The sequence below is a fragment of the Saccopteryx bilineata genome, chromosome 1 (assembly GCF_036850765.1).
Source record: "Saccopteryx bilineata isolate mSacBil1 chromosome 1, mSacBil1_pri_phased_curated, whole genome shotgun sequence".
NCBI lineage: Eukaryota > Metazoa > Chordata > Mammalia > Chiroptera > Emballonuridae > Saccopteryx > Saccopteryx bilineata.
Window position 1 is genome coordinate 302,632,234 of NC_089490.1, and position 15,558 is coordinate 302,647,791.

Genomic DNA, 15,558 nt, shown 5'->3' on the forward strand with positions numbered 1-15,558 from the left:
GCAGAGTGAAGGGCCTCATTCCCCAAAGTGTCCACTGTGAAAACATACAAGTGTTTTCATCAGAAGGAATTGTGTGTATTGAGAGAAGGTAAATGCACAAAAAAGGGGTCTGCCATAAAATGGGGTCCAAGCACCAAGGATTAAATGTCTGGATTCTTTGCTTCACAATAGAAGCATTTGTAGGAAGAATGGGTCTCCATGTCTTCCCTTAATGGGGACATCACACACACACAGCGAGCAGGAGTCTTCTTCGGGATAAAGGAAAATTGGCTGATTTCAACATTTGAATAAGGGACCTAACCAATAAAAACAGCAATAATGCTGAGAAAAATCAGAATAGATTTTAAAGACCATGGACAGTGGGGAGAACTCCCAGCTATCACATGTCTGGATCCCTGAGACCTGCAGCCAAGAGGTATTTCCAAGACAGGTCCAAAGTGACCTTTTTAAGTCAATTCAAATGTCCACGGGCATCAGACTGGAGGAAAGGACTGGATCCTTAGATCTGTGAATTGTGGGAGTTTCCTTCTCTTAGTTCCTCCTCGTGCCCCTTTGGTAGTTCCTAACTCCTCCTGACTACACTTTTGGACCAAAGCATGTCTTGCCATCTTGTCATGTGAAAGGAATGCTTTCAGGGGTTGAGAGAGACACGGGGTGCAACCTACAGTCTTCAGAAGATGGCTGCCATGAGAAAAAGGTTCAATACCAGTTCAAGGAAAGAAAAATCAGACAGTAATTAGACTATGCATCATGACGTCTGAAGGGAAAGGTCCCACGTTGGAGGCAGACACAGAATGAGGTGCAGATTTAGGTTGGGCCCAGAGATTCAGGGTTCAGAAAGAACCCCTGTGCCCGGCTGGCTACAACAGATGGTCAGGCACGCTGTGTCCGGTCCAGGCGCCTCCATGTATTAATGCCCCCACTTCCTCGCCCTTTACTGTGTGACTCTGCAAGTCCTTTCACCAAAGAGGCAAGTCACACTTCCCTGGTTCCTGACTTTAGATTTGTTCCACTTGCTCCAGCTGGTGGAACATTAGTCAACGTAATGCCCAAGGGTTTCAAAAGCACTGTGGTCTAGCAGGTGTCCCCAAACTTTTTACACAGGGGGCCAGTTCACTGTCCCTCAGACCATTGGAGGGCCGCCACATACAGTGCTCCTCTCACTGACCACCAATGAAAGAAGTGCCCCTTCTGAAAGTGCAGTGGGGGGGGGAGGTAAATGGCCTCAGGGAGCCGCATGCGGCCCGCGGGCGTAGTTTGGGGACACCTGGTCTAATGTGTATATTGGGCCACTGTCATGAGAAGACCAGACAAAGGTTAGCCTGTCCATCCCACAAGGGAGAGGGACACATGGAACAGAAATGAACTGTTCTAGCTGTGCCCTTCTCAATCACCCAAGCCCTGGCTACCCAAGCTGTGCAAATGAGCCTCTAGAGATCTGTAGGACTGCCCAGCTGAGCTTAGTCAACCCTCAACTGACCATCAGATTCACAAAAATATCAGATAGTTATTTTATACCATGGCATTTTGGGGCAGTGGCTCACTGGTGTGTCCAGAGGAGTGGCTAGATTCCAGCCTGCCGTCTGCCACCAGCCCGACCTGGCTATCGCTGTGTCATCCAAAGGAAAAGACTATTTTTAACTCACACAAAGGTACAACGTGGGTTAGTGGCCATCCCTTTAGAAGTCAATGCTGTCCATGCCACATCTATCTTCTCCATCGACCTAGTCCTCCCAGTCCAGAAGCCTCCTCCTGGCTTCCTCTGGCCTCCCCGTCCTAGTCTGAAATTCAGACTGGTTTTCCAGCCTCATTCCTGTGAATACTGTAGACTACTCCTACAGCCTCGTTCTTCTAGAGTTACTTCTTTGTCAGTGTCCGGCCTTGGTCACCCCCCTCACCCTCCCCTATCTAGTCCTCTGCGCAGGTGAATAAGTGTCCCTCGGACAGTCTGCAACGCCATGGTGCCTCACGCTGCAGGGCCGGGCAGAGCCAAGGGACTGTGCCCCAGTGCACTGGGCACCTGCAGGCACCAGCTGGGTTTTATGTGCAGGGCAGCAAAGGCCCAGAGGCAGGCTGCTGACACCTGCAGAGCTCACTGCCCCGCCCCCGGGAGAGGAGGTAAGACAGCCTTGTGGACAAGAGAGCGGAAGTGGTGGCGTCGTCGTGAATTCCAGATCAAGAGCTGTCAGTGTTCAGGGGAGGGGTTCATTTTCAGTTGAGGGTCTCAGGGGGGGCTTTCAAGGCAGAGGTGACTTTGAACCAGAACTTGAAGGATGAAAAGGCTTTGCAGAGGCAGAGAAGAGGGGACCCCTTTGGGCAGAGAGGGCAGGTGTGCAGGCAGCCCCCTCTTCCAAGTGGGAGAGTCACCTCGAAACTGCCCGAGGTGTTGGTGCAGGTCCACGTACAGTGTCGGCACGCGGGGATGGGGAATCTCCTTCCGAAAACCTAATTTGTCAACACCCTGGGCTCAGAGGAGGAAAACAGAAGGCAGAGACTCGTTAGCTTTGAACGTCCCCAGTCCCTTGCAGCTGAGTGGCTGCTGCGACAAAGACACGGCCTGTGTAAATAGCGCTGGATGGGATTGTGGCTAATAGGGTTATTAATACCTGTCACATCCCAGGACAGCAGAATAATGGGGAGGTTTTCTACTATAGATTAAAACCAACCAACAGGGAATTTTCTGAGCCTGGCAGTCACAACTTTCTTTTAGACATCCTTCCCCCAGCCATGAAGACTGGGGGTTGTGTATGGGGGGGGCAGTAATTGTCCTGGGAAAGGGTTGTAACCATGGAAAATGCAAAAGCAGGAACAAACCTGCCTCTCCTAGCCTCAGGCAAGAACATGGGTGTTTGAAATTCACAAATAATCAGTAAACTTGTAAACTTCGCTTCAGCAGCAGCTTTGACCTCTTTCTTGGCCTGGCAGTCACCCCAAAGAGAAGCCACTGTACTTGGGCTTTATGTCTCCTGCTCCTGGGAGGACGCAGAGCAAGGCAGAGCTGCAGAGAGAAGGGGTAGACTGGAGGGTCTGGGTGTCCTGCAGAAGGCAGGGCTCTGGAGCTGGGCTACAAGCAGAGAAGCTCCAGGGTGGTGGGCAACCTGGGGACACTCCTGTCCCCTCTGGGCCCCTACCCAGTGACTGGAGCATAGCCATCTCTAGTCCCTTTCACAAAGGTTCTCAGAGGCCCTGAGGAAAGGACTCCAGAAGGGAATAGGTCAAGGGGGTGCAGCCTTAAATAAGACACATGGGCCCCACCTCATCTAGAGGAACTTCCTGGGAAAGAGCTGTAGGCAAGAGCACAAGCCCACTCATTTCAGCACTCTTGGGAGTCAACATTTTCACCCTCTACTGTTATGAACCAACTGTACACCGACCCCCTTTCCATTCATATGCTGAAGCCCTAACCTCCAGTATGATTGTATAGAGGTGGGACCTTTAAGAAGGTAATTAAGGTTAAATTGAGTCATAAAGAAGAGACTCTAATCCTCATAAGAAAAAGTGGAGACACCAGGATGGTGCGTGCACAGAGCGAAGGCCAGGAGAGGACACAGTAGAAGGTGGCCAATTGTAAGCCACGCAGAGAGGTGCTACCACACACCAGCCCCATCAGCACCTTGATTTTGGACTTGAAGGTTCCAGAACTGGGTGGGGGAGGGGGTCTGTTGTTTTAGTTACCTAGTCTGCAGTTGTCTGTATAGCAGTCCAAGCAAACTGATATACCTGCCTTAGCCTTTCTGCCCTTGGGCACCTTGATGTCTTACTAGAGAGAAGGATGAGTCATTTTGATCTCAGTGACCACCACACATTAACCTGAAGGGCAGGAAACACTGCACCTCGGGTTGGAGGGCAGTGCTTAGTGATTAAGAACATGAGCTTTATTTGATGAGCTGGGCCCATGCGGAAGTTAATTTTTCTGTGCATGCCCAAAGCTCTTCATCTGTCAAATGGGATGGTAATTGTACTGTTATCATTGTCACAGTTAAAATAAAATGAACAGCACAGAGTAGGCATTCAATAAAACATCTGTCATGTTTTATATTATCTTATTGGCCTTACCACAGATTTGCAAACAGTATGACCTTGGGCCTGGTCTCTCCGCATATTAGTAATGAAGATAGATGCTTTCCAGCTTCCAAGATGGCAGGATTTGAAAAGCAGCAGATAAAAGCCTGACCAGGCAATGGTGCAGTGGATAGAGCATCAGCCTGGGATGCTGAGGTACCAGGTTCGAAACCCTGAGGTTGCCGGCTTGAGCACAGAGTCACCTGCTTGAGCATGGGATCATAGACCTGACCACATGGTCACTGGCTTGAACCCAAAAGTTGCTAGGTTGAAGCTCAAGGTCACTGACTTGAGCAAGGGGTCACTAGCTCGGCTGGAGCCACCACCTCTCCCACCCCCCACCCCCACACATATGAGAAAGCAATCAATGAACAACTTAAGTGCCACAACAAGGAATTGATGCTTCTCATCTCTCTTCCTTCCTGTCTGTCTGTCTGTCTCTCTCTCACTTGCTAAAAAGAGTAAAAAAAAGCAACACATGAGAAAGAGGCAAGGAGGAAACATGCCTCAGAATCCAAGACTGCCTCTATCATCATCACCATCATCATCATTTCATCATCATCGTCATCATCATCATCATCATCATCATCATCATCATCATTGGGCTCCTAGATCCTCTCTGCATGTGCTGACTGGGGCCACGCCCTGAGCTTCCACCCCGAGCTCCTGGGGCCAACTCCCAGGTATGGCTCAGGTGGAGATCTGGGGCCTTATTGCCCACTTGTGCAGGCACTTGCACACACAGTGACCACTTCGCTAGCTTCCCTGCACCACCCAGCTTCTGGTGCACAAACAGTAGAAGGTGGAAGGGCAGGCAAGAAAGCTGAGTGCATCACACGTGCAGGTTCACACCACTGTTTCTGCCTGTGGGGTCCTGGTCCCCCACCAATGGGGAGGAGTGCCCTTGCCCCCCTGCTTCCTATGATGTGAGATAAATGAGGTGGGGGCAGGGAGTGTTGGAGATGAACCCACAGAACACAAACTGCACTGTGAAGAACTGAGTGCCAGGCTTGCCCTCTCCATCCGCACTTGAGCAGGGCTCAGGGCTTTGGGAGAGACGACGCCCAGCAGCTGGCAACCCTGGGAGCGGTTCCAGTTAGTCAGCGGTCAGCAGCCTCCTTTTCTGATAACCTCCACTAGTCCCAGCAGCCGAGACGCCACACCAGCTCCGAGTCCAGCTGACAGGGCTTCTCAGACTTATCTGATGACTCATTGACTGGTGGAACGGTCCAGAAGGCAAGGTTCCTTTGGGGGTCCTAGATGCCCCTGAAACCTTAAGATTTAGCTCTAAATTGGTTTTGTCTCCAGTTACCTCTCCTTCTACCAGAAACTCCAGTGGGCCCAGAGCAGAGGAAAGCAGGGGCATGTTAGGAAGGACAATAGCAGCAGGCTGGAATGCTTGGTCTGTGGCCAGGGCCAGCTCCCCATAAAAGGCCTCAGAAGACACTTTTCCTTACCTCCTCTCAAAAAAAAAAAAGAGAAAGGAAAGAAGGAAGGAAGGAAAGAAGGAGAGAAGAAAGGAAGGAAGGAAGGAAGGAAGGGAGGAAGGAAGGAAGGAAGGAAGGAAGGAAGGAAGGAAGGAAGGAAAGAAGGAAGGAAGGAAAAAAGGAAGGAAGGAAGGAAGGGAGGAAGGAAGGAAAAAAGGAAGGAAGGAAGGAAGGAAAAAAGGAAGGAAGGAAGGAAAAAGGAAAGAAGGAAGGAAAAAAGGAAAGAAGGAAGGAAGGAAAGAAGGAAGGAAGGAAGGAAGGAAGGAAGGAAGGAAGGAAGGAAGGAAGGAAGGAAGGAAGGAAGGAAAGAGAAAGAAAGAAAGAAAGAAAGAAAGAAAGAAAGAAAGAAAGAAAGAAAGAAAGAAAGAAAGAAAGAAAGAAAGAAAGAAAGAAAGATTGTGAGAACAATAAACGCAGCAGGTGATATTGATATTAATCCCAGTACTCTGGTGCACGAAACGATTTAGAGAGCTGGTAAAGCAGCAGGAATGAGAAGTGTTATTTCTGAGCAGGGACAAAGTGCTCAGCACTGCCTGGACGTGCAGGTCTGCCTGCTGCCCTCCACCCTCTGCTGTTTACATGGAAACTTCATCACCAAATGCTATTATGCTTGAGAGTTACTATAAATGCTACTGTTGCTGTTGACTTCCACAGCCCCAGGAAATTTTACCCAAGACAGAGTGGCTTTGCCTGACCTGTGGTGGCGCAGTGGATAAAGCATCGACCTGGAAATGCTGAGGTCGCCGGTTCAAAACTCTGGGCTTGCCTGGTCAAGGCACATATGGGAGTTGATGCTTCCAGGTCCTCCCCACCTCCTTTCTCTCTGTCTCTCTCTCTCCTCTCTCTCTTTCTCTCTCTCTGTCTCTCTCTCTCCCTCTCTTTCTCCTCTCTAAAAATGAATGAATAAATAAATAAATAAATAAAAAGACAGAGTGGCTTCAATGGACAGACCCAAACCACCCCTTGTTCCCTCTTCAGAAAGGAGAAGGTGTCCTAGAGAAGGATATTAGCCACTCTGGGCTGCAGAGTGTTGGCTCCCTGCCCCCACTCTGTGGGTTGTAAGGGAGTAATGAAGTCAGCAGGGCTGACAGGAGAGATCCCTGAGCACAATGGAAAGCAGTTTCTCCATCACGAGGAAGGCCAGAGAGCACCGTGCAACCTCTTCTACCTGTCTTCTCGGCTACCTTGATGGAGGGAGAGAAATGGCCTATCTTGAGATCTATAAATAAATTTTAAAAAAGGGACACAGGGACCATTTAGATTATTTGGGGAGGGAAGCAACGGGATCTGCACTTTTCTGAACAATGATGACAAGACACAAGGACACACCTGAATTTTTCACCTACACCACTTTCCACTTCACTTCCCCAAAGTAGATACAACCTCTGGATATAAGCCACTAAGGGACGCGTTTAAAATTCTCTGTGATTAATTCATGGCATTTATCTTACTTTAATCTGAATTTTAGAAGGGAGAAAAGCTTTGGTGCCTCACCCAACATCCTAAAGCAAAGCCTTACTCATCTCCATATCTCCAGGGACACGTGGAAAGCATTCACTAAACACCGGTTGAACGGATGTTGTTGCAGGTGTGGAAAGAGCAGTGGGCCTTAAAAAACCTGGGGTCAAATCTTGGCTCCATTATTTGCCAGCTACATAACTTGGAAGCATAGATCCAATTTCCTCTTTTGTAATTTGGAGATAATAATACATTCATTATGAGACCATTGGGAAGATTAAATGAAATAGAGATGTTATAGTGCTTGTCACATTGTCTGACACATCAATAGATCTTGTTGGATTGAAATCTGAAGGAACAAATGTTGACCTCACCAAGCCCCCTAGAGAAATGCCCGCACCTCTGCATTGGACACAGTCAGAACTGGTTATCCGCTCCAGATCCACGGTCAGCTGCCACTTCCTGCCAGCATCTCTGAGCCCTGCTGTCTGTCTATGTCCTGCTGCCCACTGCCCAGTGGATGTGTGCTGGGGAAAAGCTAACAAGTTTTAATATTATCCTAAGTTCAACATCATTATGAAGCTAAACCTACTGGAAAAAAGTTATATAATGCATCTCAAAGCCAAATGTAAATGGTTTTTAGATTTCCCACTATTTAGCATTACCTATGCTCAGGAGAGACTGTGAAGATAATCTATTTGTTCAGATAATCAAAAACTGATTATAACTTCTGGATGGCTTGCTTGTTCTAGATTTCAAAGCAGAGACCTTCAAACTGATCCTGAAGAGAATCTACTGCTTGTATCCCAAGGGAAACATGGTCACTCAAGTTGGCGATGGTACATGGGCAGATAACCCAAATGCCAGTTGTGATGACCACGGCTGCTAATGGCTGCCCTTACACACTGAAGGGGTTCTTGCTCTGGAAGTGTTTGAAATGAAATTATTTTCCTGGCTCCTTAAGTTTGCTTTAGCCCAAGTACAGGCTTCACTCTGCCCCAGTCTCAAACGATCAATCCTAACAGTAAACAGGGTAAGGCTCAAATATCTGTATCCCCCTCAGAAATGAGTTAGTCTCACCCTCTCTTGTGTCAGCTATTTGTACTCTAGATGTCAAGTCACGGGCTATCTTGTCCAATGTAGTTCCAGAAACCACATCTCCTACCCGATAATCCAGGGCTGGCTGTTTTTCTTGACAGTGCCAGGGTCCCACCAGTACTATTCTGCATGCTTACATCCTGCCACCTCCAATTCTGCCCTGGGAACACCTGCAGATTTTTGGCCATGAACAGAAAAGCCACCTGTGTGACTAAGTACCTAGAAAATGTAAAACTGTTAGCATAAGCAAATGACATTTTGTATGCCTTCTGTAATCACCATTCTGCAATTTCTTTTATTTTTGTCAGTGCAGACTTGCAAACTGAGCTAGACCACGAGTCAAACTGTCAACAACAGTCAGAAAACTCTGCAAAAGGGACTGTTTGATGAACTAACCACAATTTCTGCTTCTGTGAAATGTCTTTTTTGCACTTGCTAAAACTTCCCTAACTGAATCCTCTGGCTTTTGGCCTTTATAAACCCTGAACACCAACCCCTTGGGACTGCATGATTTGAGCCTGTGAGCTCCATGCAGTCACCAATGGAATAAATCTCCTCTTGAAATTTTCCTGTAACTCTGGTGTCTCTTTGGAACTCGCTGGTCACTTTACAACACCTAGCCCTAACACACAGCTTTGCTCCTGGGCTGTAACACTCTCTAGATTATACATTAGAGAAGGGATGATTTTTGTCCAATGCATTCATTGATATATTCTATGTGACAAGTATACTAGAATATTTACTGACATAAAGTAGATCTCAATAAATATATATTGAACTAATGTCATGCCTGTCCCTTCCCCTAAACTCCTGCTTTCCCCCAATCTCTGAACACAGGTTCTTGTGTTCCCATCCCTGGAATGCCCAGTCTCTGACTTTCTCCTGAAGAAGGAGGATGGTATAGTTGAAAGTTCAAGGACTTCACAGTCAGACAAATCTAGACTTAAATCCCAACTCTACAACCATAAGTTACGTAGATCTGGATAAGTTGTTTAATCTTTTATGTCAGCTTCCTTATCTCTATCTCTACAATGGGTATCATAGCACTCACAAACTTGTTTAAAAGTTTAAATTATGTGGTCAAGTCCCTAGGATTCCTGGTACATATATCCTGATCCACAAATATTATTCCCTTTTCCACTTTCCCATACACAGAGATGTCTTCAAGAGTCAATGGATAATTTAACTAACATTCCTTGCATATTTGTGTTGTTTGATACATGCTAGCTCCTTTGTCCCTGGATTCATTCAGTCACAAAAAGAAACATCCTGAGTCCCATGATGTGCCCAGCACCCTGCTAGATGCTGGGGATGTAAAGGTGGAAGGCATAGGCACTACCCCCAAAGATCTCATGGGCCCAGGTAGTGGAAGGAGTCAATTTAGCAGGTACTTGTATACAACTAGATAAAGGTGACAATGAAGAAATAAACAGAGTACAGGGGACCCTGAGATAGATCCTTACCCATCTTGGACCACCCCTCTCTTTCTGTGCATGCACTCTTGATCTGGCTCAGTCAGCCAGGATCTAGCCCCAACTGTGGAAATGGTGCCAATGATTGACAATAATGGGTGCTGTTGAGGTTCAAGGTAAAGTACTAGGTCATAGAACTGTAGACTATTAGAATATGGCGTTTCCAAAAACCTACTGAGCAGACCGTGCCAGTAAGTTGCTACCCTTCTTTTCACTGCCTTCCCTATCCTTTCTGCAGCAGGAGGTGCTGCTGCCAATTCTCCTGCCTTCTCTCACCCACTCCTGGGGCAGGCAGGAAGTTTAAAGATAGAAAATCTCTGATATTGTTTCGTGAGGGGAGGGAAAAGAAAACAACACCACGTATCTTTGAGCCAGGAACCCTGCTGGCCATTTTATGTTTGCTCAATTATTTCTCCATAGGACAGATCAGTGTTGCTTTACCCATACCATTCCACTGATAAGGAAACCGAGAGTATAAAGTACTTATATAAAGTTAGTTACTAAACCCTAGTCTGGCTGGGTGCAAGTCATCCGGCGGCCAAAGCCACTCAGCTGGGGTATTGGAATCCAGCCTGTGCTCTGCTCACCAAGATGAGCCCCTGGCTCAGGGTGACGCCCACCTTAGGAAAGCAACATGTTTCTAGTTACACAAGGGCACAGTCTGCTTGCTGTCACCACCAGCCTGCAAACTCCCTTTCTCTTCTTCAGACAGAGATGCCCTGTGAGCTAATGGTAGCCTCAGCTGGAAACTAGGTTAGCCCAACTCCAGAGTTTTAGTGCTCGCCACAATTCCTGCTGCCCCCCAAACTTCACTTTACAGCTGAGGACATGGGGACAACTGCACAGCTGTTCCATAGCATTGCAGTGGGGACCACTGTCCCCACAAAGCAGCAAGAAAATAATGTCTGGAAAGGTTATATAGATGGTCCTCAGTAGTTCAGGTAAGTACCAGGGCAAGGATTTGAATTTATATTTCTTTGACCCTGAAACATGAATTCTTTCCGTTATGCCACCAGTGGTGGGATTCAGCCAGTTTGCGCCAGTTCGGCAATACCTAATTTTATGTTGAGTTCAGCGAACCAGTTGTTAAAATGGCACTTGTAATTAGGGATCTCTCTAAGATGGGCACCTGGGCAGCCACCCAGTGTGGAAATCACAGATTTACATTCCTTACTCTTTTTTGATGTTCATCTGTGCAACAGAGTATTCTAAGCACCCACAGGTTCATTCTGTCCACAGGTGAAAAAAATTGCAAGTGAGGACGCCAATCAAGAAGCAATATGGAAATATCTTAAGTAACAGTTTTATTGTTGTCAGGTATTATTTAATATTTTTATTAATATTTTAGAACTCTTATAATCTATTTTTGTGTACCTTTTATTGTTCTTATTTAAGTATTAAATGCATGAAATAATAAACTACCTTTCAGTATATCTTTTTTTTTATACTTAAAACAGTCATTAGGGCGAATAACCCATTGTTAAATCATTTTAATCCCACCACTGCCTGCCAGGCTGCCTCAGGGAGACGAGCTATGTGCTCAGAGTCAGACCTACCCACTGCACAGCTAGAATGATGGCCTGGCCCTCTGGCTCCAGACTCAATGAACCTGGTACTAACTGGTTGGAGACATCCTGATCATCTGTTGGTTCATAACAAATGACCCCAATACATAGTGATTAGATGATTTTGCTCAAAAGTCTGCAATCTCGGTAGGACTCGGCGGGGATGGCCAGTCTCTGATATGTGGTTCCCACGGGATTCCCTAGTAAGACAGCTGTCACTTGGGAGCTTGACTGGGACCGTCCCCCAGGGTATGGGTTCCTCTCCATGTGGACCTATTCACTGGAGTGGCATGGACTTCTGGGTGGCTGGGTTTTAAAAACAAATGTTCTAAAAAAAAAAAAGCAACGCAGTGATGGAAAATGATTTGACTTTGGGTGATGAGCGCACAACACAATCAACAGTTCAAATGCTATAGAGATGTTTACCTGAAACATATGTACTCTAATTGATCACTGTCACTCGTTAACTTTAATTTTTAAATTAAAAAAAAAACTGCAAGATTTCTTTCAACCTAGTTTTAGAAGTTCCAGATTGTAGTTTCTTCTACTTTCTATTTATCAAGAAATCACTAAGGCCTGCCCAGGTGACAAGGAGGAGAATTAGTCTAGACCTCTCAATATAAAGAGTAGAAAAGAATTTGTAGCAAGCTCTAATTCACCACAGTGACCTTGCTCCTGGAGAAAGTTATCGCTTTTCGGAAATAGGCTTCATTCAACTGTTATAGCATCAAGCAGGCTTGCTATACAGACGGCCAAATGCCCAAGGGTGGGGGTGGGGTGAAGACTGGGCAGGCCCCCTTCTCCCCTGACCTCCAGTGAATGTGACAGCCAGGTGGAGCTAGTTGGTTCTGAGCCCAGAGCTCTGGGCATGTCATGGTCCTGGCTGCCCCCCTCCCCCACACTAGCAGAAAAAATCAGCAGAGAGAAATCAATCGCCACAGCACCTGGACTCCACGCACTTGCTAACTCCAGGTGCTAAATTCCCCTGGACATGCATGCCAGAGAGATCCCGGGCTGGAAACCACTAATAAATCCATCTGAACACCACGCTCTCTCGGGGCTTATCAGCATTTCAGTTCTAGTCAGAAAAATAACATACTGTAAAAGACTGATTAGTCATCGGATAATTGAGTTCTTAAATGTCAGGAACAATATCATATGAATATTCAACGGATCATGCTACTGAAACTTACCTGTTCCATCAACAATGACTAACATTTCTCCCCCATTGTTCTTTCCCAGAAATTATGTTCATCTGACTTTTCTTGGGGTAATAAATGCGATTCTCTTTAAAACATATTGTCTTACAGGTTAATGCATAATGAACTGGTTAAAGGGAAAGGGCGGGAGTCCGCTGGATTTGCATCTCTCTGCATTAGCAGCACCTTCCTGTGCAGACAGAGGGGGACATCAGAGTGGAATTCCTTCCAGCAATGGACAGACTTCAGAGCTCTGCTCTCTGTGAATTCTACTTCTTATTGCATTTGTTTATTTATTTATTGGTTGGTTGCCTGAGACCTGGAAGGCACTCTATTTTTGTGCAGCTTATATTTAAACAAGAACCAAAGTTCAATTTTCGTTGGAAGCTAGTGCATAACTTAATTCCACGAGAAGTCAGAGTACAGTAGGCCGACTGTATTTGTGAGAACTTATCTGTGTTTTTCTGAACTCGTGCACTGCGTGCACACACACACACCATTTCTGTCTACTGGGGAGCGGGGAGGGTGAACAGTTGTGGCTGGAAGGAATTTTTTGAGCCTGGAGTCCAGGGAGGAGGAAAGTCCCCCAAGCAGACCCTGCTTTTTGTTAGCCTGGCCTTAGCAGATGCTGCAACATCTGGAGCCAGGAGCTGCCTGGTAAGGTGGGAGCCAATGTTGGGGTCAGCTTGCTGGCCCCGCAGCATGGCAGGGGCCTTCCTCTTGGTGGGAACAACAGGATGCACCAGACACCAACTGCTCCTGCAGCCGGACACTGTCTGCTGTGAAGGCTGTTCCAGCTCTTTCTAGCCAGAAGCATGAGACCCTATAGCTGGATTTCTTCACTTCTAGCCTCAGCCAGAGCCAGCCCAGCCCAGCACAGTAGGACCAGAAACTAGAATGTCCAGGGATAAACATCTTGACCTCTCCCTGGCTCTCTGGTTCAAGAATTTACAATTATATCCACCATCCTATATCCACCCGATTCTTCATCCTCAATGCAGGCTTCTCCTTGTCCTAATTCTGTGACACTGTCATCAACCTAATAAACCTTCCTGATGTTTACTTTTCTGCTCTCTCACTCTCTTATTTCCAGGTGACAATTCTACAGTCACACGTCACAACAGGACTGAGATGTTCCGAGAAACGTGTCATTGGGTGGTTTCATCATTGTGCAAACGTCACAGCACGCACCCACAGGAAGTTCGATGGTAGAGCCCACCGCTCACCTGGGCGTACCTGGGACACACACTGTGCATGGAGCTTGCTGCCCCGGAAGTGGCTCGGGGTGTCACAAGTGCATGTGAGTGCACGTGAGGGCTGAGGACAGTGCTGTAGACATTATAGACACTGCACACTTAGGCTATACTAAATTCATTTTTAAAATTTTTAATAGTTCTCTTTATTTGATAATAATTTAATCATAGCTTACTGTCACCACCCTTTTACTTTATAAACATTTAGATTTTTTTTTGCTTTCAGTATATTATTTTTTATAGTTTTATTTAGACAATTTTAATGGGGTGACATAAGTCAACTAGAGCACATAGAATTAGAGAAAACATTTCCAGAATATTTTGACATTCGATTATGTTGTATGCCCATCACCCAAAGTCAAATCGTCCTCCCTCACCCTTCATTTGGTTTTCTTTATGCTTCTTCCCACCCACCACCCCTCCCTTTCCTCCCTTCCCCTCCCCCTGGTAACCACTGCATTCTTGTCTATGTCCCTGAGTCTCAATTTTGTGTCCTACCTATGTATGAAATCATACAGTTTTTAGTTTTTTCTGATTTACTTATTTCATTCATTATAATGTTATCAAGGTCTATCCATGTTGTAGTAAATGATACTGTGTCATCATTTCTTATGGCTGAGTAGTATTCCATAGTGTATATGTACCACATCCTCTTTATCCAGTCTTCTATTGAAGGACTTTTTGGTTGTTTCCATGTCTTGGCCACTGTGAACAATGCTGTGATGAACATGGGCTGCATGTGTCTTTACGTACCAATGATTTTGAGTTTTGGGGGCATATACCCAGTAGAGGGATTGCTGAGTCATATGGTAGTTCTTAATTTTTTGAGGAACGACCATACTTTCATTCATAATGGTTGTACTACTTTACATTCCCACCAACAGTGAATGAGGGCTCCTTTTTCTCCACAGCCTCTCCAACACTTACTACCTGCCTTGTTGATAACAGCTAATCTAACAGATGTGAGGTGGTATCTCATTGTAGTTTTGGTTTGCATTTCTCTAATAGCTAATGAAGATGAGCATCTTTTCATATAGCTATTGGCCATCTGTATTTCTTCTTGGGAGAAGTGTCTGTTCATGTCCTCTTCCCATTTTTTTTTATTGGGTTGTTTGCTTGTTTGTTGTTGAGTTTTGTGAGTTCTTTATATATTTTGGATATTAGCCCCTTATCTGAGCTGTTGTTTGAAAATATCATCTCCCATTTAGTTGGCTGTCTGTTTGTTTTGTTGTCAGTTTCTCTTGCTGTGCAGAAGCTTCTTAGTCTGATGTAGTTCATTCATTTATCTTTACCTTCACTTCCCTTGACTTTGAAGTCAAATTCATAAACTGTTCTCTATGGTCAAGGTCCATGAGTTTAGTACCTATGTTTTCTTCTATGCATTTTATTGTTTCAGATTTTATATTTAAGTCTTTGATCCATTTTGAATTAATTTTTGTACAAGGAGACAAACCATAGTTGAGTTTCATTCTTTTGCACTTGGCTCTCTAGTTTTTCAGCACCATTTATTGAAGAGGCTTTCTTTTCTCCATTGTGTGTTTTTGGCTCCTTTATCAAAGATGATTTGACCATATATATATATATATATATATATATATATATATATATATATATGGCTTTATTTCTGGGTTCTCTATTCTGTTCCATTGGTCTGTGTATCATTTTTCTGCCAATATTATGCTGTTTTGATTATCGTGGCTCTGTAGTATAATTTGAAGTCAGGTATTGTAATGCCCTCAGCTTCATTTTTTTTCCCTTATGATTACTTTGGCTATTCAGGGTGTTTTATGGTTCTATATAAACCTGATGATATTTTGTTCCATTTCTTTTAAAAATGACATTGGAATTTTGATTGGAATTGCATTAAATTTGTATATTACTTTGAGTAACATGGTCATTTTTACTATATTTATTCTTGCTATCCAATAACAAGGAATATTTTCCCATTTTATTGTGTCTTTTTT